This window comes from Eptatretus burgeri, chromosome 11 (assembly GCF_056783735.1).
Source record: "Eptatretus burgeri isolate ZD-2024b chromosome 11, Ebu_testis_v1, whole genome shotgun sequence".
Classification (NCBI taxonomy): domain Eukaryota; kingdom Metazoa; phylum Chordata; class Myxini; order Myxiniformes; family Myxinidae; genus Eptatretus; species Eptatretus burgeri.
Genome location: NC_140971.1, coordinates 55,950,455 through 55,975,939, shown reverse-complemented (window position 1 = coordinate 55,975,939; position 25,485 = coordinate 55,950,455). Strand labels below are relative to the sequence as shown.

General features: G+C 46.3%; 1 protein-coding gene across 1 annotated transcript in view; it reads right to left on the bottom strand.

Moving 5' to 3' along the window:
- LOC147017112 (ammonium transporter Rh type B-like) overlaps positions 1–6,498 on the bottom strand; it is a 45,570-nt gene extending 39,072 nt beyond the window's left edge. Inside the window, exon 1 of the mRNA XM_085846499.1 lies at positions 6,366–6,498. The gene's annotated coding sequence lies outside the window, so the exon portion shown is untranslated. The remainder of the gene's footprint in view (positions 1–6,365) is intronic.
- Between the last annotated feature and the right edge of the window lie 18,987 nt (positions 6,499–25,485).

The window sequence follows — 25,485 nt, the reverse complement described above, 5'->3', positions numbered from 1 at the left end:
CGGTGAGAATGGTTATCCTGAGCATATAGTTAAGAGATACATGCACAAGTTTCTAAACATGACAAGAGATTAGTAGATTGGTCCTGACAAATGTCCGGGTTGTGGGGAGGCATACCCACTCGCTGATTTGTTTTACAAATCCCATGCGTCTTATCAGCAAGGTGAGGGACACAGGACACACAGGACACAGGACACATGTCCCGTGTGCACAGGTCCCGTGTGCTCTCTCTGATACACAAGGTACCATATTTAAACTCGCTCATGGCCAGATACACAGAGTGTGTGGTGGAGTGTGTGAGTGTGTTGAAATGTGTGAGCAGTACGAGTAACATGGCATGCATGAGTGCATGCGAGGTATTGGTACATGGATCGACCCAGACGGTAGACACGAGTGGCGAGCTAAATAGGCCACAAAAGGTTAATTTGGCTACCGCGGCGGGTTCGCACGACGGCGCGTACGAGGTCCATGGCGCGTTTCGTGCACGGCCTGCATGCACGTGTCTGTGTGATTGCGATCCGGCATGAGAACGTTCCACGTTGGATACAAGCCGGCCACGTGGACAGCAAAAATGCAGGCGAGTGTTTGAATTTGGAACGGACGGGTCCACATGCAAGCGCGTGTGCGAAGCTCCACGTGCTGCATGCTGCGTGTTCTGTTCGCGGAACACGCGGAGCGGGTTTCCGGGATGGTACGCTCGGGCTGGCCGACACGGGAAACCGCGCAGGTTCGGTGTGCGAGTGACATCATCAGCATGGACCTCGTGGTGCAAGTTACGGGCAAACAGCGCACGTTGGCTCGCATGGGGAATCCCTCGGAAGCGAGCGCTCAGTGCAATTCGCAGGGTGACGTCATGGCTGCACATATCGCCCAATGGAAGGGATGAATAGGCAAGCTGTCGACCGCCGCCTTGGTGGTGCAAAAAAAAAATAAAAAGCCTCGCTTCAAGTACACAGCCCGGTGTTTGGGTAAAGGAAGCACTAGTTTGTGGGATGGGTTTAGCTTAGATAGACTGGCCTCATGGGGGCATGGGCCGTCCTCCATGGGCCCATGGTCTAGTTAGTGGGAATGTTAGGTTCGATTTAGAATGGAAAATGAATTTTGGGAGACATGGACCGACATGGAATGTGTAGTGGGGACGTAGCTTAGCTACGTAGATTAAAAGGAACGTGCGTTAGGATAAGGGACGACGAGGGAGCATGAGTTAGTTCGGGGAATTTAGTTAGCAGAATGGCAGTGTTGAGTGATGTGAATTGAAAAAAAAAAAAGAAAGAGAAAAATGTACTTTATGAATGAGTATGGGACAGCAGGCCCAAGCGTGTGAGTGTAGTGAATGTGGAATGCATGGTGAGAATGAATGAGTGGGGGGAGGAGTGATTTCCACCCAAGTGAACCCGGGGTGAGTGTAATGTTAGTGGGTTAGTCAAATTTACCAAAAGGAGGTCGTTCTGTTGTTGGTGGTGAATGAAGGCACAAAACCCATTTGGAGGGGTGCAGGAGTCCATGGACCGGCTGGGAGCGTGGCTGTTGAAAGGTGAGTATCGAGTAGAGGGCACCCCGGGCACAGGACTCGTCGGCCAGAGTAGGCCAAGGGACCGGGATAGTGTAGTGGCCACGGGCGACCCTCGGAAAGGGACCCGTAGCGCCAAAATGCCGCGTGGGCATCGGAGGGAGGCAATGCCAGGAAGTGCAACCCCCCACGTCAGAGGGAGCAGGTAGGCTCGGAGACAGCCTCAGGGCCCGGGAGTACCGTAGCTAGAGTCCGGCAGGAGGGAAATCCCTGCCAAGTGAGCCACGTTGCCCAGCCATGAAATTGTGCAAGGGCACGAGTGAAAATTTGTGGGCAGGGCCCAAACTTATAATGAACACCACCACAGGCGACAGGAATCGTGGTTGTTAGAACCCATAGTTTAAGTGACAAGCGTTTTGAAAAGCCCCGGGGTAGTTTAAAGTTAATAAATGCTAGGATAGTTAGGAAATGTACCCCTTCACACCATCCATCCCTTCGCTCTCCGTAGGCCGCTGGACTCACTTTGGTAAGATGGCTGAATTATGTGGGAGGTCATTCTGAGGCTTTGTTGGGCCTCGAGACTTGAACGCGAGCCTCTTCTTTCTTCCAAATCCAAAAAGGATTTTAGGGGTTGGGAGTAGGCTAGGTTGACAGGATAGGTTAGCCGGACAAAGACAGAAAGGGGGTTAGGGAGACGAAATTATGAGAAAAAAAATAAAAAGGGGTCTAAATTTGTTTTGTTGTTGCAAATTTAGGGAGTGGGTATGGACAAAGACAGGCGAAGGTGATAGGTTGGGAGGAGACCGTAGGTTCGGGCCGAGCCCGTTTTCGGAGCGGCCGGCACCGCTGCACTCCCTCCACACAACCTCACGGAACGAGACCAGAGGCTGACCAGCTTCACATGCCAGCCTGTTGTGCTACAGCTGCTGGTCCGCATCTGCCTTGCCATGCCTTTGTTGCCTGCCTTTGCCATAACCCCATGTCTGCTACCCCTTTTTGCATTGCCCCTGTGTCCACCATCACCATGTGCACCAGGACCATTGCCAGTGTGTTTTGCAAGGACTGCCCTGCAAGCAGCATCACCACAGGACTGCATTGTGCAGCCCGTGCTTTTTGTGTCTTTGCATCCATCCATTTCCATGAGCCAGAGACTGCATTGAGCAGCCTGGCCACCTCTTCTTGCATAAAGGCCACTTCAAATGGCCTGTGGGACGGCGCATGGCCTGCCGTGTTAGGGTGAGTTGCCTCCAGCAGCTGGTGGTATGGAAAGAAAAAAAAAAAGGTTCACTGAGATAACCAAAGCGGACCTTTTGAGCAGGCCCTGAGGACGACTGACCTTCAGCTGTTGTGCACTCACCCACACAAAACTGTTGACTTTACTGTACCTTTATTTCCCCCTCAGATCACAGGTCCTGGGCCATGGTTCGTGTAACTAATAGGTAAAATTGTAAATAAGTTTAACCCACCTATGTGTCTGTCGTAGTGCTGGCAATTTTAGTTAAGTCGTCTGTGTGAGTCTGTTAGTTAGTTACGCAGCGCACTTGGTTATTTATTTTTGGGACATGTAAGAAAAAATGTCGCTCTCAGGGATCGGAAAGTAAACTGTACTTGGGGAAAACTTACACGTGCTGGTCACAAGCAAATTTGATGACTCGGGATGAGTCTGTAAAAAGGGGAGGGGGTAGTGTTACGAATTTGGAAGATTACTGCACTCAGCATTCAGGTCCTTATAGAACAGTTATATCGGTAAGTGTGTGTTTATAGATATAACCCGTCCCTAGTCTAATGGGAATTAAATGTTCGTGCGCTGCAGAGTTATTTTGATAGTTAGGGTTTTCTTTGACATTTTTACATCACCAACTACAACAACACATTCGCTCCATCCTGACGCCACAAAGCTCGCAGTGGGTGGAGTTCAAGAGGACCTGGCGTCTGTCTCGCCCAATCTGGGGGATGCGAGCGAGGTTGCTGTTGGTTGGCCAATGAGCGCAGCCAACGCAGGACAATGTTACTCTCACTGTTTGAGGTGCGGTCCGCCGTGGTGGCCCCCACGCCCCCCTGTCCAATAAGCGGACTTGGAGCCCCTTTTGGCCAATCACGGAGGCGACGAGTGATTTTGCGTGCCAAAACCATCCAGTGAGCGAGAACGGGTCCATGGCAGGCGGCTCCTCCACTCTGGAGAACGGGTGAATAATAGTTTGGCGCGATCCGACAGGAGTTAGTCAGAGTTGAATTGGTTTTTGGTCTGCCGGATTGCCTGACCTTGTCTGCTCGTGCTCGCTGCTTCGTTCGCATTCCTGCTGGTTGGCGTCCGCCCTTCATTCTCTGTCCCGGGCAGTCGGGATGGCATCGTGGTTGTCGGGTCGATAGAGAAGAGATTGGTCCCGTGTGCTCCAGCGAGTCTTCAGGCTGGTCTGCATCTGGCTGCACCCCGCGGAACTGAGGCGTCTTGTTCGGCATAGTATGACAAGCGATCTGCCAACTCAACACGGGAGGTCACCTCGTCTTGCTTCCTCTGGATTCGGCTGCCCTGGTCCGTCCTTTGGCGACCGGAGCTCCGGGAAGGGGTGGACGTCCAGCCGCGCGCTCGTGGCCAGGAAGCCAGCCGTCCTGACTCCCAGCTGAACTATCCTCCTCGGCTGGAGAGCCGAATAAAGACTGTTGAGGTCCATCTCTTCTTTTGGTATTTGTGTGTGCGTGTGTGTCCTTGGGCCCCATCTATAAAGTAGGAATTAAGTGCTCTTTGCTGTACATTATTTGCATTGCTTAGTCGGTTTAATTCTGCTCTTTGTGTGTTCCCTCCCCCCTATTGCAAATAAATATCCATTTTGTTGAATGTACCAGCTCGTCCTTGTCCTTTCTTTCATTGGCTCGCCACGGTTTGGGGATTAAAAAGGCCGTTGCTGCCGTAGTTGCGCATTTGGACCGACGGGACCTCGGTAACCATCCGCTCGGGTTACGCACGGGTCGAGCACAGTAACGGCTCGTCCCGTTCGAGCTCCATCGAGGGTGTGAATTCCTCGGCAGCTCGCCATGTGGACCTCTAGGTATTTTGAAGTTTGGCAAATAACCCTGTCCCACGCGGTTGAATTATTGACGATTCACGGTCCTGTAAGGGACCCGTACCTTCGGAGTTATCGGGAAGGTACGATCTAGATTCCGGGTGTTCGGTGGAGCCGACTCTACTGCTCCATCGAGCGGTCGTGCTCGCCACCGATACCCGGCCCACAACAGTATAATATGTGATATTTTCAAAGTCAAAAAAGGGAATAACTCTGTGAAAAATAGACAAACGCCTTGAATCTAGAACTTTTTCTGCAGCTTATGCAAGTTTCAGTTCAATATGTTAAAGGGTATGAGAAAAAAACAAGTCGGAAAAACCACAGGTGGGAGACAGACAGACGGACAGACGGATGAACAGACAGATGGGGAGCAAACCTATCGTCTCCTCTGGTGAATCCGGCAGGGGACTTATAAGCCAGGAAACGTAAAAGTTTTAGTCACTAATAAATACATGCTCACTCCAGGTGAGAATTATGGTGTCGGTGAAATATGTTTTACGATGCCATGCTTACAACCCCCCCTCCTTTTATTTAAAAATTGTGAATGCACCACGCCCACCCCCACCCCATTTATATAAATTGTGTTCATGCCCTTCCCCTTTGTTAAAATTTATTGGTGTGTCCCTCGTCCTGTTCTGGGTGGGAGTGCACATCTCGGCCAACTTTAGGTGGGCAATTTAAATCGGTGATATGTCAATAAAGTGATACTTTCTTATGTAACACACCGTAAACTTGGAAAAGATTTTCGGATGTACCCTCTAACCATATTTGGCCTTGCTGGACAACACTGTAAAGTGTTTGTGATGTGAAATGCCAAGTGATTAATTTTGAAGTTTTCAACACACACACACACACACACACACACACACACACACACACACACACACACACACACACACACACACACACACACACACACACACACACACACACACACACACACACACACACACACACACACACACACACACAATCCTGAGTTCAAATCCCACTCATCCGTTGAATTAATATTAGGTGGGGTTGACTCTGCCTGTCATTCTTCCGAGAGCGGCAAAATGAGTGCCAGCATGCTGGTGTTCTGTGTCGGAGTGGCGACCCGTCCAGGATTGTGCGCAATAGCAAAGGAAACTGCTTAGGCAGCGCCAACGCTCTGCACAGAGTATGGTACCAATGGATGGATATACGTGTATAATATATATATATATATATATATATATATATATATATATATATATATATATATATTGTATACAATTGGCATATTTTAGTACGATTTACCAAAATTATTGATGGTTACGAATAGACGTAATTCTTGGCCTGCACCTCCAAAAAAAAAAAAAAACCAAAAAAACAGTTTGTGTAAATTGAGCAACAGAGATGTTCGTTGGTTGCGACAAAGGGATAAAGTATCAATTTATGGAAGGCGAGCTCCGTGATGCAACACCACCTGTGTTGCTGCTTATCGATTTTAAATTTTTATAATAAATAAAGCACGCTCCCACCAAGCGATACATTTTTTTTTATTCTAAAATCGACCACCAAGCCTTTTGGGATTTAATATTTTTGTTTTTTTGTCACTCTCTAACCATTTTAAATAAATAATAACACGAGCACCAAATCTTCACAAGGACAATATCCAGTTAATAATGCGATCTTTTAACATCGGGATTCGAACCTAATAAAGTCATTTTGCCATATCCGTAACAATTGTAAACTAATACGAAGAATATATTAAGATGTAAAAAATATTTTTAAAAACTGTTTGAATTGACGAACAAGCGGCGGCGCGTCTCACCTTGCGAACCGCGGAGTTGAGAATGAAAGGCGCGAGCGCTCGTTCACAACGTGCTCCGAGAGAGCGCGCGAGCCCGACAGCAGGCTCATCCCATTGGCCGAGACGGCGCGCGTGGCCCGCCATTGGCCAATTCAAACGGGCTCGCGTCGGTTGACTTCAGACCTCTGGGCTCGTCGGTGCGCGTGGTGCGCGTGGCGCACGTGGTGCTCGTTGTACACGTGGTGCACGTGGCGCACGTGGTGCTCGTTGTACACGTGGTGCTCGTTGTACACGTGGTGCGCGTGGCGCACGTGGTGCTCGTTGTACACGTGGTGCTCGTTGTACACGTGGTGCGCGTGGCGCACGTGGTGCTCGTTGTACACGTGGTGCTCGTTGTACACGTGGTGCACGTTGTGCACGTGGTGCTCGTTGTACACGTGGTTCTCGTTGTACACGTGGTGCGCGTGGTACACGTGGTGCGCGGGTTTATTGCTGTTTTGTTATCAGCACGTTGTTCGGCTTTAGCGCACGAGTGTAAAAAAGGACAAATTCACCTGTGGACTTGGACCTGGACCGAGCTGCCGATTCGCTCTGACGCCTCGGGTGGCGCAGACAGTCGAGCCGATTTATACCCGACAAGTTCAAGAAGTATTAAACGTAGAAAAGTATTTCGTGAATTGCTCGATGCAGAGTTACCGTTTGTGTGTTTAATTATTTATTTTGTCCAGGCTTTTTACAAAATACGATCTACCTGTAAAATCAGAGGCTTGTACCTCTCCGTGCTGCGTACTCATTGATGTACCTGTCACCTGTGCGCTCACGGACGATGATTTCACCACCGGGTGACTTGTGTACCTCTCCGTGCTGTGTACTCATTTATGTACCTGCCACCTGTGCGCTCACGGACGATGATTTCACCACCTGGTGACTTGTGTACCTCTCTGTGCTGTGTACTCATTGATGTACCTGCCACCTGTGCGCTCACGGACGATGATTTCACCACCTGGTGACTTGTGTCCCTCTCCGTGCTGTGTACTCATTGATGTACCTGCCACCTGTGCGCTCACGGACGATGATTTCACCACCTGGTGACTTGTGTACCTCTCTGTGCTGTGTACTCATTGATGTACCTGCCACCTGTGCGCTCACGGACGATGATTTCACCACCTGGTGACTTGTGTCCCTCTCCGTGCTGTGTACTCATTGATGTACCTGCCACCTGTGCGCTCACGGACGATGATTTCACCACCTGGTGACTTGTGTCCCTCTCCGTGCTGTGTACTCATTGATGTACCTGCCACCTGTGCGCTCACGGACGATGATTTCACCACCTGGTGACTTGTGTCCCTCTCCGTGCTGTGTACTCATTGATGTACCTGCCACCTGTGCGCTCACGGACGATGATTTCACCACCTGGTGACTTGTGTACCTCTCTGTGCTGTGTACTCATTGATGTACCTGCCACCTGTGCGCTCACGGACGATGATTTCACCACCTGGTGACTTGTGTCCCTCTCCGTGCTGTGTACTCATTGATGTACCTGCCACCTGTGCGCTCACGGACGATGATTTCACCACCTGGTGACTTGTGTACCTCTCCGTGCTGTGTACTCATTGATGTACCTGCCACCTGTGCGCTCACGGACGATGATTTCACCACCTGGTGACTTGTGTACCTCTCTGTGCTGTGTACTCATTGATGTACCTGTCACCTGTGCGCTCACGGACGATGATTTCACCACCTGGTGACTTGTGTCCCTCTCCGTGCTGTGTACTCATTGATGTACCTGTCACCTGTGCGCTCACGGACGATGATTTCACCACCAGGTGACTTGTGCCGTTGCTGGTCTTACACGGTTGGTGGCCGGTGAGGGGGGTGACCCGAGCTCACCATAAGCGTGCAATGCACGGTTAGCCTGTTCCTGCTATGCAAAGTCAAACTCATTTTAATGACGCATCATGTTGATGTTTATAGGTGTCAACGACGCACACAAACCACCTGTGAGAGCATCGTTACCTCCGGAATCTGTGATGCACCGAGCTGATGTTGTCTGTTTGTGAGCACGATATCTCAAAGAATTGAGAACGATTCGGACGGAACTTGGTGAACGGGTTGAGAGTGTGATGAGGAAAAAATTGATTCCATTTCCCTGGAGATCCAGATCCGGATACTGGTATTTAAAATTTTTTAAGTTACTTTTCACCATTGAGAGATGGGGCCAAAAACGACAGATCTCACGCTATTTCAAAATGTGGACGGGTTATGACAAAACGAGGTGGAACAGGTCAGGTGAGATTACATCTGTGACTTGCTGCAGGTATCATGAAAACCTGTACTAACCTGTCTCGTGGTCGGGTTGTCGGTGATTAAACCGTCTCCCCCACCAGGTTTCCTGGTGAGGAGGGTGTATGATATGGACACCCAGCAGGATTAAAAACAAAACCTGTCAAATAGTGGAGGAGCTCCTTGTGAGGCAACGGCCATCCATATCTAGTGGCCAACTGTGTCTGTGGACGTCCCCCTGCAGTTGGGTCACTTCTGATTAGGAGGTTGGTGGAAGGATTTGCACTCTGGCTATAGTAAAACCCTTCACTCTGCAAAACCCACAAATGCAAGGAAAACTGAAAACCCACTCCGTGGGAGAACCTCGTGTGCTGCTGCCCTTCGCAGGGCAGCTCACCGGATGACGGGATTGGGGCAAACCCTTTGGGACCCCCATTCCTTGATGATGGGAGGAAAAGCACGGGGTAACATCCCTGGGTCAGATTGCAGTGGTGTGTGTCGGAGTGGTGCTGAGATGTCGTCCACCAGACGTTGGTCTCCTTGAGTCCACCTGAGGCGGTCCCTTCGGGTGGTGCCTGGAATGTCCTATCTCCAAGAGAGGATGATCACCTGTCATTTTTACCATCTGAGCTCAAGCATTTGAACATCGGTATTGCAGGACTCTCTGAGGTTCGCAGACCAGATTGCGGCGAGATCATGGTGGGTGGTTACACCTACTATTGGTCTGGTCGCTCTGATGGTTACCATTCCCAAGGAGTTGCCGTAGCTGTGTCCAATAAGCTGACACCAATGATAATTGAGGTAACACCGGTCAACGAGCGTATTATGAGACGAAGGATTCGTCCCTCCCTGGGTATCGTTTCCCTCGTCTCTGTATCTGCCCCGACTGAGGCGAGTGATCTCACCGTGAAGGATGCATTCTACGCCACACTCGAGGCTGTGGTTGATCAGTGCCCCAGACGCGATACACTTCTAGTCTTGGGGGATTTCAATGCATCGACTGGAACTGAGAGGGATGTTTATGAGGTGTGTGTTGGTCCCCATGGATCTGGAACTGTGAACCAGAATTGCACTAATTTCCTTGACTTTGCAATAAGTCATGGACTTAGGGTGGCTGGTTCATGGTTTCAGCGCCCACAAGCTCATCGCTGGACTTGGTATTCCAATGCTGGTGGTGTGGCAAAGGAGATTGACCATGTCCTCGTTGATGGTCGCTGGAGGATGATCCAGAACTGCAGGGTCTACCAGAGTGATCAGTTCCTCAATCCCGACCACAGGCTTGTTGTGGTAATGCTGAAGTTGCAGCTTAAATCCGGGAGAATGGTACCATCCCAACCTTGGCTGGATGTTGGCCAGCTCAAGGATGAGAAGGTAGCTGAGGAGTTTGCAAACAGACTGAGTATGGATTTGGGGGGTCTGGGTGCTTTGGGGAATCCTGAAGAATTGTGGAGTGTCTTCAAGACCACCATTCTTGATGTTGCCGGTGTATGTCTTGGAACTCGCCATCGGGTGAAGAAGAATTTTGTCCCTCAAGGGACATTGGATACCATTGACCAGAGTCGCAGAGCTCAATTGTTCAGGGAGTTGAGGTGTAAAACCGTACGTGCATTGAGGGTGGACAAGGAGGCCAATGTGTGAGAAATCTGTGAGGGGGTAGAGCATCACCTGTGGTCAAGTGATTCCCGTCCTGGTTACAGGGGAATTTGTGTATTGCGTTCCTTCAAGCCCCTTCCTTGGTGTACTGCCGTTAGAGTGAAGAGTGGTGGGCCCTTGTCAGAGTAGTCCGACGTGAAGGCCCAGTGGGCCGGTTACTTGAGTGACTGTACCAGGCTGATCCACCAGCGGTTGAGTTAGATGTCAGAGATATGTTATTATCCCTATTGCTGACCCTCAAATCAACTGTGATCCACCTTCGTTTGTGGAAACACAGGCTGCGGTGACCTGGTTGAAATGGGGGATCTGTGGCATCCATGCTGAACTTCTCAATGCTCGTGGAAATGCTGTACTCATGTCATTGCATGCAGTTTTGTGCTCTGCCTGAAACACGGGCATCATCCCAACTGACTGGAAGAGGGGCTTTGTTGTCCCTCTCTGGAAAGGGAAGGGTGTTTGCTCAGACTGCAACAACTACCGAGGGGTGACGCTGCTCTCAGTGCCGGGCAAGGTCTTAGCTCGGATAATTCTTGATAGGGTTCGCCACCATCTGCTTGAGCACCAGCACCAAGAGCAGTCAGGCTTTACACCAAGGAGGTCAACGATTGACCGTATCCTTGCTCTTCAGGTCCTCACCAACCGCAGACGAGAGTTTCGGCAGGGGCTGCTTGCAGCCTATGTTTATCTCTGTCAAGCGTTCAATCCAGTGAATCGGGATGTCCTCTGGAGGATTCTTGGTCTTCGTGGGGTGCCACCAAAACTGATCAATCTGATGTCTGAACTATACTCTGGAACTGAGAGTGCTGTGAGATGTAGGGATACAATCTCTGACATATTTCCAGTTGTTACTGGAGTTCATCAGGGGTGTGTATTGGCCCCCACACTTTTCAGCACTTGTATGGATTGGATTCTGGGGAAGATGTCGGAGAGTTCAAGCTGCGGTGCATCATTTTGGGAATGTCAGGATCTCTGACCTTGATTTCACAGACAACGCAGTCATCTTTGTGGAGACTCGAGATATCCTTTTGAGAGCCCTCAAGGTGGTGAATGAGGAGTCAGAGCCACTGGGATTACAGGTTTCCTGGGTCAAAATTAAGATCCAGGCTTTCAATGACATCTTGGATGCTGCTATCTTGTGGTGAGGATGCTAAGGTCACAGAGAGATTCACTTACCTTTGCAGTCATGCTCATGTCTCTGCTGGCTGTGAGCCAGAGGTCAATAGACGTCTGGGTCGGACCTGGGAGTCGTGGATTCACCGGATCATGGGGTGTGGCACTGTCGCTTCTTGTGCATGAGGACGAAAGTTCGACTCTTCAGGTCCTTGGTGCTTCCAGTCTTGTTCTACGGATGTGAGACTTGGACACTGACCAGGCATCTGAGATGGAGACCTAATTCCTTTGGTACCGGGTCTCTTCAGAGAATCCTTGGTGATCGCTGGTTAGACTGTGTCCAACGAGCAGTTGCTGAGAGAGACTCAAATGAGATTTGTTGCCTGCATAGTGCATGAGCGTCAGCTGTAGCTGTATGGACATGTGGCTCGTTTTCCTGATGCTGATCCTGCTCATCAGGCTCTGTAAGCGAGGGAGCCTCGTGACGGGAGGAGCTAACGGGCCGACCACGTGCCTCGTGCTTGCAGCAGGTTGATCAGCATCTCAAGTAGATGGGGACGAGCCAGGCATCTGCCTCGGAGATGGCCAGCCGGAGGTTCCTGGAGTACCAGTGGAAAGTGGACGCAGCGACGCGCTGCTCTGGCACATGCTCCCATACCTGACCTGACCTGAGGTGGAACAGTTTGGGAGGTAATTATAATAAGGTGATTCGATTTTGGTTCAGGTTTGAATCGAAATCCAACCTATCAGTGGTTACAAAACATAAACTAATCAGCCAAGCAGAGGTATTCACTCTAACGAGTGCCGTTCTCATTTTTTTTATAATATCAATGCAACCCTCACGTCATGTTTCGCTTATTGTAATATAATGTATTGCCATGCACAGGATGTGATGTTTAACATAGTAGTTCATAACCCTCGCTCACAAAGTCACGCGGTCTGATGACATGCTCGACTCCGCATCACTGATGTATGGGGTTACAGAAATGTGACTGGACCAGCGGTGAGGACCAGCTCACGTCCAGGCAACGCTGGCCCTCCTCACCTGTCTGCTGCGGGCCCATGGGTTTACAGATGTTTTGTGGGCTTATATGGCAAGTGACCCATATTTTGCGGGTTTGACCCATTTCACTTTATTTAAACCCACAGGCCCTTTTTTGTGTCGTTAAAAACCCATATTTGGTGGAAAGTATGAACAATTTCAAAAATGCAATGTTTGCTTCCATTCCACTCACCTGGATTCACACACAGAGTGCCAGATCTGTAGCGATGTCTATCCGATACACAAGGTACCACTCCAGTCTGACTCTTTTGGCCTGGTGACATCATGAGCTTTACCCAACTGACCAATTCCTTCAATCCTCACCTGTACGCATCGTCACTTCCTCTCGTCTACCATTTGTCATCACCCCAAAATCAATCGCTCAGCCTATTTGCTTTCCAATTCGCTCTTCGACTTCTCACTGTGATATTTATTGGTACTTTTGAGTATTTTGAACGGTACCATTCGATTCAGATTGTTTTCATCCATATACAGGGTGTCCACAAATTACTGTTCCAAATTCAAACCGTAATTAAAAAAAAAATGAATGCAATGGGACACCATGATGTGGTTTGATGTTTGTGAATTGATGAACATTTCTCAAAGTTTTATTGTCAAGATTTATCAAGATCATCATGGAGCATTCATCACCATTTATCATCACTTGGTCTCTATAAACCAGGAAACGCTGCTCATTATCGTGGGGGATGCTATTTCCAGTAAATGTGATGTTACGTGTAACAAGGCGACAACTGGAAACGAAAAAAAGTCAATAAAACTCTGAGAAATGTTCTTTGTTTGAGAAATGTTTATGTATGTTGTCTTACTTGGAACCTCCTTTTTATTACTTATTGGTCAACATATCGAATAGTGTTTTTACCTCGTCGCAAATCTGCGACCACAGCGCACAAAGGGTTAGAATTTTTTTTTTAAACCCTCTTTCGATTCCTACCAACCCATTTTTTTGTCACCTTCAACTTACCATGTATGTGTGTGCTCCTCCCCCCCCCCTCTCCAACCTTCTGCTCCACCAATATCAGAGGTCTGCACTCTTAACTTCACAGATGTTCCACCCAAACTGCTGTGGCTAACTAAACTTAATTTTATGTTTCTACTGGTGGTGGTGTGGCTGTGCCTGGTGTTGGTTCACGTGTACATGGCCGAGAAGCTAAGTTAACTTACATAAAAAAGTAAATAATATAAAATGTATGAAATAAAATAATAAATTATGCTGGATGAAAACTTTTACTGGTGAAGTATTGCAGGTCATTACAGGTTCTGCTCATTCCAATGTGTGGGAGTGAAAGTGCCATGTTTTCAGTGAGTGTATCTTGATAATCTAAGATGTCGTTGTCCTCAGACTGACCTCATTTAACCACAGGTGTAATGGATGGTAAATGTTCTGTCACCGAAACAAGTTTTCTTTTTCGTTATCATTCACTCATTTCCCATATTCGAATTGTCCTACAAACCATTTGAGTTTGTCGCGGAAGCAAAGCGCATATGCGCAGTGATTGGTACAACAGAATGTAAAAACGGATGGCTCGAATTTAAATATGTTTTGATAAACATTTTATTGTATGCAGGCGTTGGATCCCCAGGAAGAGCCAAAACATTGACCAGGGAGTGGGAAAATGTGCAAAAGGGGGAGATTGAACTGTTATGATGAGCAGTGTGGCATGACTGCAGATCATAAAGATAAATCACCATGCTCGGATGCATCATATACAATGGGGTGAGTTCATGGGATTCAAAGACTTTGAGGAAAGTGCAATATGAGGGGGAGTTTGAGATAACATTCCACAGCTGAGATAAAAATGGGGACATGTGAATAAGGTGTCGTGACTTGTTCTTTCTGAAAAAAAAAAAAAATGGTGGTCTCCCAAGACCAGACATCGACCCAAAAAGGATCCTGGAGTTACTTGGGCCTTAATGCACTTGAAACGCACTAATCTCGGAACGATTTGCAAAAACATAACCAAAATGCAATGGATTCCCAAACCGAAATTGAACCCTCCCAACATGTATCTGTGTTCCTGCAGGGTGAGTGTAACAATGTTATCCTGCACTCGTGGTTTTTCAAAACTGTGCAGCGCAGGTATTGAAACCCACTTACAGTCAAGACATTAGTTACCACCTTTCTAAAAGTTCCTATTGTTTACCACCTTGACGGCACACTTCACCACAATTTCTTTCCGGCAACCCTCGACCATGACTCTGCAACGGGACCGGATGGCATATTTCACCTGCTTGAAAATCAGCCAACATCACTGCATTACATAAAATTACATTAAAAAAAAACATATCCCTTTAACTACAGACCAATCAACATCAAGGCTATGAAATCCAAAATCGTAATTGATGTGAAATATTTCCTTTTATCCAACATTCTCATCTCAGATCATCAATTTGGTTTCACACCAAGTCACTCCACCTTGGACATGCTTATTCGACTCACCCAACAATGGATGGAGGCCCTCAATGTCAGACATCAGATCAGGGCAGTCTCTCTGGACAGATCTCGTACTTTTGATCAAGCCTGGAATCCTGCCTTGCTCTTTAAACTATCTGCCTGTGGCATCCAAGGCCAACTCCACGCATGGCTTCCTGACTTTCTCGACTCTCGTAGCCAACGTGTGGCTTTCGACGGAATCCTTTCATCTCCTCTCCCCGTCAAGGCTGGAGCGCCCCAAGGTAGTCGTCTCGGCCCCATCCTATTCCTAATCTTCATCAACGATCTCTCTGACTCTCTGGAAAATGCCCTTTTTTATTTGTAGTTGAGGCCCGTGGAAAAGCTATTACACTGAATGGATCAGGATGTAACAAGACAAAATGAACAGCAGACAGGGGGGAGGAAACCAACAGTAGAATGGAAGGCTAAGATAGATGGAGACTTGGACAAACAATGGATGTGGGGAGGAATGGGGGGCAGGAAAGGATGCATGGGGTAGATAAGAAAAACATGGGGTAAACAAGAAAAATGGATACAGAACGAAACGCTCAGGAGAGAAAAATTGATAGTTTGGAAGGAGGATGGCTCGGTGTGGGGGTTAACGAGGGTAGAAAAGATCATGGTTCTGGATTGGGACGATCTGAGATGGTGGTGAACAGCTGTCTTGAAGACCTGGAGGGAAGAATGAGATGGAAGACTTTATCCATTTGCTGATGACTTCACCCTCTGCCATGACATCTCTTCCTTCAGATAGGCAGGCTGCAGCCTCTTCCCTCTCTTCAGACCTTGACAAAATTACAAGCTGAACAAACACTTGGAGTATCTTTCAATCCTGACATATATCTATCTCTATCTCTATCTCTATCTCTCACACACACCCTCACATCTACTTTCTTCACAATCCTAATATAATGAAGATGTTCAGTCACTCAAACTCTTGGATCTCACAAGTTTGCCTAATATCTTTCTTTGGCAAACCACGTCTCAAAGTTTGCCTCCAAAGTGGGCATCCTCCATTGTGTAAAGTCCTTGCTTGGCACACCTGAACTCTTATCCACCTACAAGGCCTTCATCTGCAATTTAATGGAATACTTCTTTCTCCGCTGGCTGATGCCACTGCCTCACACCTTGTTCTCAGCTTAATGCCGGCGATACCAAGGCCTTCAAGATCATTGGAACCTCTTTCGATGAAGCTGAGTCCATAGGCCTATCACTTTAATTTCGCAAACAGGTTGATGGTCTCTCTGTCTTCTACATCCTCCTTTATGGACTTGCACCCTCTGCTCTTTCGACTTTGCTCCCCCCACCCCCACCCCCAGTTTCCACAGGGTGCACACTGTCTACTATCAACCCTCTTCTGTTGAAACTCCAAGATTCAGATTCACTATTCACCTCCATCTCATTTGTTCCCCTTTTTTCTCACCTGTGGAATCACCTTCCACAATCTTTTCAGTCTCATTCTTCCCACCAGGTCTTCAAGACAGCTGATCACCACAATATAAGATCATTCCCCATCCAAAACCATGGTCTTTTCTGCCCCTGTCAACCCCTCTCTCCCCACCTCAAACCAACCTCCTTCCAAATTTCCAGTTTTTCCATTGTCAAAGTTTGCTTATGTATCGATCTTGTTCACCCCATATGTCCTCCCCATCTCCTCCCCACACTCAGTATTTGTGCAAGTCTCCATCTATTTGGTCTTTCAAACCTGTGGTTTGTGTTTACCTCCTCTCTCTACTGTTCGTTTTGTTCTGATCCGTCCTGATCCCTTCAGTGTTCTAGGTCTTCCGGGAGCTTTGCATACAAAAAACAAGTGCGGATGCATCAGGCGGTATCTATGGAAAGCGTTGAAGGTTGTGTGGAGGAAAGGACTGGTGCCCAGTCAATGGAGTAGGGCCAAAGGAGTTTACATTCTGAAGCTTGAGCGGTTTAGACCAACATCATTGCTCGATGTCGATGGGAATATATTGATGGGTGTGTTGATGGGAAGACAATATCATTGCCGCACCCCCACCCCCCTTTCCAACATCATTAAGTTTTTGAACCCTGAGATCCTTGGACTTTTGACTCCTCCAACCTGGGCTCCAAGGAGAAAAATATGGCCACTCAGGTATATGGAGGTTTGAATAGCGGCTGGGAAAGCGGCTGCTTGGGTTCCAAGGGTTCATAGTAAATATAATAATTTAAAAGTTATCATGTACATTCACAAGCCCCAGATATGTTCTTCCCATTGGTGTTCAGAAGCACTTATTCCACATACACAGTCTATTCACTGGTAGCAATATTTTGGGGGGTTTGTGTAGTTTGTGTCCACCCGGGCCTTGGACTGACCCACATGGTCAGGAGTTTGCAGTGTGAGTAGCCGCCCGTTCAGCGAGCTGAGAAAGTTCTCCAAATCTTTCATTGTGCAGAGCCACTGTCCTTTTTCTCAGGTAGATTCCAAGTATTTTTGACTTATGTTCGAGATTTGTGAGCCATTTTGGATCACAATCCTTCTCCCGGACACATGGTATACTATATTTCACCCCGACCACGTAAGTTTGCAAGGTGTTTCTGCACATGCTCAGGTCTTATACCTGAGTGTTAGTCCATGACCCAAAGCAATTGGACCCCAGGTATATAACCACGATGTATTATATATGCACATAAGCCATACGCATGTTTTTGCTTAATGTAGGTATATCGGGTTATTACCTCCGCCACCGAAGGTGAAGGAGGTTATGTTTTCACCACTTTCTGTCTGTTTGTGTGCGGGATATCTCAAAAAGTTGTGGACAGGGTGGGTGTGTGACAAGGACGAACTGATTCGATTTTGGGGAAGATCTGGATCTGGATCTGACTATAGAATTTTTTTTAATGATTCTTCACCATTGAGAGATCTGGCCAAAAACGATAAATAGCACGATATCTCAAAAAGTTGTGGACGCATTCGGACGGAACTTGGTGGACAGGTTGGGTGTGACAAGGACTCGAATGACACTTGCAAAATAAATAATTGAATTGGTTCAATTTTGGTGAAGATCTAAATTTGCATCTGGAGACGATAATTTTTTTTTATTCTTAAAGTTGTTCTTTACCATTAAGTGATGGAGCCAAAAACGATATATAGCATGATATTTCAAAAAGTTGTAGATGAGTTATGACAAGACAACGTTTATGGAACGGCCTCTGCGCTGCTGCCCAAGCATCACATCTGCCTCATCTGAATTCTGTCGAATATAAAGATAAGGTCAAGTATGGGAGCATGTGCCGGAGCAGCGCATCGCTGCCTCAACTTTCTGCCGGTACTCCAGGGGCCTCCGTCTGGCCATCCCTCACACAGATGCCTGGCCCATCCCCATCTCCTTGGGATGCTGATCAACCTGCTGCAACCACGAGGCACGTGGTCGGCCCATTGGCCTCCTCCACTCATGAGGCTCCTGCGCTAAGAGAATCTGGTGTGCAGGATCAGCATCAGGAAAATGAGCCACATGTCCATACAGCCGCAGCTGACACTCATGGACTATACCGGTAAAAACCTCATTTGAGTCTCTTTCAGAAACTTATCGTTGAACTCAAAGTCTGACCAATGAAAGCCAAGGAATCTCTGAAGAGACCTGGTACTGAAGGAGTGAAGTCCCCATCTCAGATTGTTGGTGAGAGTCCAAGTCTCACATCCGTAGAGCAAGACTGGAAGCACCAATGACTTAAAGCCTCAGACTTTCGTCCTCCCGCACAGGTACCGACTGCACCACATCCCGTGATCCAGTGAATCCATGACTCCCCAGGCCTGACCCAGACGCCTATCGACCTCTGGCTCACAACATGCGGTGACATGAATATCACTGCCAAGGTAAGTGAATCTCTTTCCTGACCTCAACATCCTCACCACAAACATGTACAGACAAGATAGTCAAATACCTGACCAAATACAGCACTGGAGTCATCAGGAGGAACCTGGATAGGATTCGGGTTTCAGCTGCTACCCCTCTACTCCCAAACCCATCCAGGCACAGCCAAGTGAACCCTACAAAAACTGTTTGCAAGATTCATGTCTCCATAGACAACGAAAAAGAAAGAAAGAGACATAGAGAACAAAAAAAAAAACACACACACACACACAAACAGAAAACAGGCACACTACATACCAATAGAAAGAATACAAACCACACACCAACAAAAAGCATACACATCCACACCCTCCCCTCCCCCCCACTCACACCAGAAATACCTTAACTGTACAGAATGTACACCGGAATCCACCAGCACCCACATCAACACACAGGCCCTCTATTTATAATGATGATCCATTTCCAGTAAATAGTGCTGACACACTTCTGGCTTAATTAAAAGAAAGAAAAAAAAAAACCACATTATCCATTTTAAAAAAAATCATTATTTCACACAACTTCAAATGCTACGGGAACTTGTTTACACAAAAAAACCAACCAAACTTAAACGAGAGATAACAATGACATCTAAAAACCTCACATGACCGAATAAAACTCTTCGCACAATAACGCCTCTCCAACATGATGCAATACATCTTCTCAGCACAAACCACAAAATCATCCTGAACAGAACAAATTCTAGCAAATCTAATAAGCAGAGATAAAAAAATACTTTGTAGCCTATCTTAACTGGTGCATTACTAGATGAAAATGTATGCAAAACAACAAGAAAACTAAAATAGTCAACTTTATGATACACATTTGTACTAAAACAAATATTTCTAACTCTAATACATCCAGATATGCCACTACACTATCATCACCACCACCGATGAATAATTAATCAGCCGATCAAAAAACTTGTAATCAATCCCACAAATATCATCAAGATAATGACATGTAGAAGATAATATTTTCGCAAAGCCAAACTTTGTACTTCTCCAAACAAATGTACCAAATAAATGATGTACTTCTCCAAACAAATGTCCACAGCCAAGATGTCATTAAAAGCCTGGATCTTCGTTTTGACCCAGGGAACTCATTATCCCAGCGGCTCCGACTCGTCATTCAGCACCTCGAGGGCCCCCAAAAGGATATCCGGCATCTCCTCAAAGGTGACTCCATCATCTGTGACATCAAGGTCAGAGATCCTGACATTCCCAAATGATGCACCGCAGCTTGATCTCTCTGACATGCTCCTCAGAATCCAGTTCTTCGATGAGCCCGATGTCTGTTTCGATATCGTGTCAAACATTCGAGATGGTACCCAGTTTCTCGAGCAAGTAGATCCCCGCCTGCTATTTTTTCAAGGAGCTGCTCGTCTTGGACGTCAGTTGCCATCTGTCTGAGGGATTGATCAACATTAAATGATTCAAATTTGTGTCGTTTGTAAGCGTGAGTGGTTTCACAGAATATGCACACACATTTATCATTGAACACTGACTGTCTCTCTGAACGTCACGTCCCTGGCACCTCATCTTGTCTTTCTTCTTTTCCTTTTTTTATTTATTTGCCTTTCAAATTTTGATTTGTTGAACTTTTGATGACAAGAGCGATGCCATGAAGCCTTATTTCTTACAAAGTGTTCCACTCTTCCTTTATCTCCATAATCTATGTCAACTGGCAGTGCATCGATCTTGCGAAATTCTTCCACATTTTAAAGAAATGCATTGTAGACTGTGGTTGCATCATAAGTGTGTCTTGTCTGAGGGCACGACAACTTCTCTGGTGTAACTTGCTGACAGATGATGCTGGCAGTCAAGTCCATGATGAACTGAAAATAAATTGTAAATACGAAACAAATACAACGAGGACATTGAACAGGACTGCTAATTCAAATATCTAAAGAATTACAGAAATGGGTATTAAATCATCATGACGATACTGAAATAACACTTAATGGTTAGCTTTAATCGATATAATTACATCATTATGCAGTTCCTTGACCGACATACATAGTCCGTATGCCTTAAATATATAATCATAGCATTTTATAGTGTAATTTTTATACTGACATCGTTTTACATGGTAATAGGTGATGACGTCACTATGACGTCATAAAGCACCCTTCCCATTGTCCACTTCTTTGGAGCATGGCCTTTAAAAAAAAAATAAAAAATCATAATTCACATGCGCAGCTCCGGTGCAAAAATGGCGCTTTTGTCCACCGTGTAACGACCCTCGTCATTTTTGTCGCTAAGGTACGACGCTAATTCAGGTTAACCTTCCAAAATCCAGGCTGACTGCACACCTCATCTCTTTTATTCCTTCTCTCGTTTATGGAACGGCCTGCCTTCTAGAATCTGTTTGGTCTTACTCATCCCTCCAAAGCTCCAAGCAGGCAGTGCCTCGCCACTTTGTGTCACCCACCCATGATCTTTATTACACCCGTTAACCCTTCTTAACCGAACTCTCTCAGATGCTGGTTTCAATGTTTCCTCTCCTTCTCTCAATCTTCCCTTGCGGGTTGTGCTCAATTGATGCCACACTATGCAAATGTCAATTTAAGCTTGCTCTTTCATGAGCCTCGCTCTTGTAGAGAGAGAGAAAAAAACGTTTTGTCAACCTTAAGGTAGAGTGATACTGTCATTTCAGTTTGGTTCGTTTCTTGCATGTTTTTTTTTCCTCAACTCTTGGGAAATGTTTAACTCTGGAAACTATTGCTACATCGACGACTGTGTTGTAAACAACTTGTATTAAAAAGGGTTTCTAAACTTCTCGTTTTCCTGTCCATGTGATATGCGTTTACACACACACACACACACACACACACACACACACACACACACACACACACACACACACACACACACACACACACACACACACACACACACACACACACACACACACACACACACACACACAATGGTGAAATTCAATGTGTTAAAGTGAGGAAATGTTTGCATGTAAAATGGTAATTTAACTCTCTTTGTAATTGAAGACTCATTCCATGGAGTAGCTTGTACATAAGGAGAGGATAAATGCATCAGCAAATGATTTAGTGTAGTCGATAGTAGAAAAATCGTGCAAATTATGATACAAGCATCAAATTTGGCATTTCTGTTCTGCAGGGCTTTCTGATCAAATCTGCCCGATTGGCCATTTGAAAATCCAAATTTTGAAAAATGTGAAAAAAAAACTTCAATAAAATTTGAAGTCACAGCTGGCTGAAATTGTTGAAGCGCAAGTGAACATCCCAGACAGAGAACCAAGGGGAGATGTAGTCATCATTGATGGGTCAGCACTTATCAAAGCCCTACGTCCACGCACTTCAAAGATATTTGATGACTATGCTAAAGAAGACATCATCCCAAAGGTGGAATCCTATGGTGCCAGGTACGAGAGGGTGGACGTAGTGTTTGATGTGTACAAGAAGTCAAGCCTGAAGTCCGAGGCAAGGTCCAAAAGGGGGCAAGGAATCAGAAGAAGAGTGACAAGAACCAGTAAGACCCCAAGTAACTGGAGAAGCTTTCTTCGAGATGACAGCAACAAGACTGAGCTGTTTCACTTCCTTGCGGAAAAGATGTGTGAAGCACAGACGACAAGCACAGTCATTGTCACAAATGGATAAGATGCCATTAGCAACACAAGGAAGTCACTGGATGCTGTGTCTCCGTGTTGTCATGAAGAAGCTGACACTCGAATATTTGTACCCGCCAGGGATATGCAAGTACGGATGGTAGCAAGCCCATTATCATTAAGGCTAATGACATGGATGTACTACTCAAAGCAATGTCTGTACTGCCATCTTTACAGGAACTAGGTCTTGAGAACATGTGGATTTCCTTTGGCCAAGGAGCCAAGGCGCGATGGATTCCAGTCCATGAGGTAGTTTCTGCAATAGGGCCTGAGAAAGCTCGAGGGATCCCATACTTCCATGCGTTCACTAGATGTGACGTCGTGTCTGCCTTCCACGGTAAAGGGAAGAAAACTGCATGGCAGACCTGGAACGTCTTTGATGACGTTTCTGAAACATTCACCAATCTCAGCCAGCATCCAACATAGATTCATGATCTTGACTTTTTTCAAGTTTTTTTTTTTTTTTTTTTTTCCAAAATTTGGATTCTCAAATGGCCAATGAGGCAGATTTGATTGGAATCCCCTGGAGAACAAATGTGCCAAATTTGATGCTTGTATCATCATTTGCACGATTACTCTCAAAAATTGCTGTTCTCTGCCCCATTAATATGGGATTTGAACATCCGACAATGTGATAACGAACAGGCAAACCCACATGGAACATTTCCACATTTATAATTGCTTTATGTATTTTCAATAACTTAGCTTTCTACACTTAAAGCATAAATACACTTTCATTGCACCTTCTTGTGTAAGTAGTAATGGCTGAAGAGGATTTCAGTGGAAGGACAGCATGGTCAGTTTTAGGTAATGGTATGGGGCTATAAGATGGGTGTTGGCTGCTCACGATGGACACCAAATTTAACTTTTCATGGCAAGTGGCGACTCATGCAAAATTAGTTCTTTGTTGTTTTTTTTTAAAATGTGGATCGATACGATGACAAAAAAAAATGTACCAAATGAGGTCAAAATGCAAAAAAAAAAAAATTAAATATATTTCAGCAGGGAAAAATAAACATCTGTTGATGTCATTGTTGTTATGTACCTGGTGTTGGCTTAATGGTTAGGGTGGTGGGCTTGGGATCCAAGGGTCCCGAGTTCAAATCCTGCTCAGGTGTTGAATTAATACCAGGTGGGGTTGACTCTGCCTGTCATCCTTCCGAGGTCGGCAAAATGAGTGCCAGCTTGCTGGTATACTGTGGCGGAGTGGCGACCCGTCCAAGATTGTGCTCCATAGCCAAAGAGACTGCTTAGGCAGCACCAACGCTCTGCACAGAGTATAGTCCCAATGGATGGATGAATTGTTGTTGGTTTATTTAATTACTAGCAAATACCAGCCGTTGCTTCGCTGATGGTAATACTAGAGGGGTGGGGGGAGAGAGGGGTGGGAGAGAGAGAATGGGGATAGTGAGGAGTAGGTGGAGGGGGAAGGGTGGGAGAACGGAAGACAGCATGAGGTGAGATGAAGGTAAGGCAGACGTGTCGTGGAGCGTCAATTACGATTCCTACTGTTTCATCAAAATGATTCTGCATCAAAAAAACAGTGAAGATGGAAACAAAATAGAGTCTGAAATCTATTTTCTACTGGTCATACTATCAACATGGTCCGGAGACAAACTTCCGTCCAAACATAAATACCGCCCGGACGTGTCCGGAGCCAAGCTGTCTGGAGACAAACACCGCTCGGACACATCCGGAGCCAAACTCCCATCTGACATTAACACTTCCTGGACACATCCAGAGATATATTCACAAACATTAATCGTTATAAAGAACTGCATGTGACGGGTGGAAAAAAAAATTTGGCTCAAGAATTTAGAAACATGTTAATACGGCAAATGGGTCGGAAATCGGGTGTTATTTCACAATCCGCTCAGGGTGACAGAGTACAAGCCACTCACTCAAGGTGACGGAGCACGAACCATTCGCACAAGGTGACGGAGTATGAACCACTCGCTCAGGGTGACAGAGTACAAGCCACTTGCTCTGAATGATGTGATGGGAAAAAAAAAGTGTCCACATTGAGTGAACAATTCGCTCAGAAGGACGTAGCGTGTTCCCACTCTCGACTGTAAGGCGTTCGGCAAGTGGCTTAAGCACTCGTGCAAGCACTCCAATTCAATGGTTGATAAGGAACGGTTGGCCGGACTGTCGCTGCATATCATATTGGATCCCTTCAAATTTAAAGCCGGTCTTCACCTAGCACACAGCAGTTCATGAAATAACATGAATTCGTTCAAATAATGACTTTATCCACAAAAGAGTTGCAGCTTAATGCAGAACAATCCTGGAGACATGACAAAGTTAAATCACCTGTGAAATAAACATTGCAGATAATCTGTCATCTTGCCTGCTCATCTGTGCATGCGTCACATGGTATATCGGTTCGGCGTCCGTGCAAACGTTTAAACTTTTTTTAAAAAACGTCCGTTTTTCAGCAGATTTGCTTTGATTCCCTATCAAGCACCTCACAAAACCTCTGAAAATATCGACACAGATCTGGCAGACACAATGGATATGTATACAATGGCAGTCCCTCTGGGGAGCAGGGTGCAAGGTCTAGCAGTGAATGCATAAAATCAAACAGCTCAATGAAGCTGGTTAATTTTGGCACATTCCTACATTTTTGTTCACTCAATATAATTCTTCAAACAGTAGAAAAAGATGTTTAATGCTTTGGAAATTTCACATTTCCTTGTGTATGTATGGAAAAGGAGGGAACATAGCTTGCTTGCTTGCTTAAAGGAAATATGTATATCAGCTTCATTATATGACTCATTATTGGGTGGTCGCTAGAGTACCCTTATTGTCGGGTTTTCCGTGTGTGTGTGTGTGTGTGTGTGTGTGTGTGTGTGTGTGTGTGTGTGTGTGTGTGTGTGTGTGTGTGTGTGTGTGTGTGTGAGCAACGCGAGGCTCCACAGCACAAACCAGCAAACCGATTTCGATGAAACTTGACGAACAGGTGCCATATGGGCTGGGAGTGTGCGCATTTGAGTTTCGTTGCTATGCAGCGGCCGAAAAACCGCGTACGGTATTTTCAATACTTGTCCTACAGTTTTGAATGTGGGGAAACGAGACTTCAGAATTAAACAC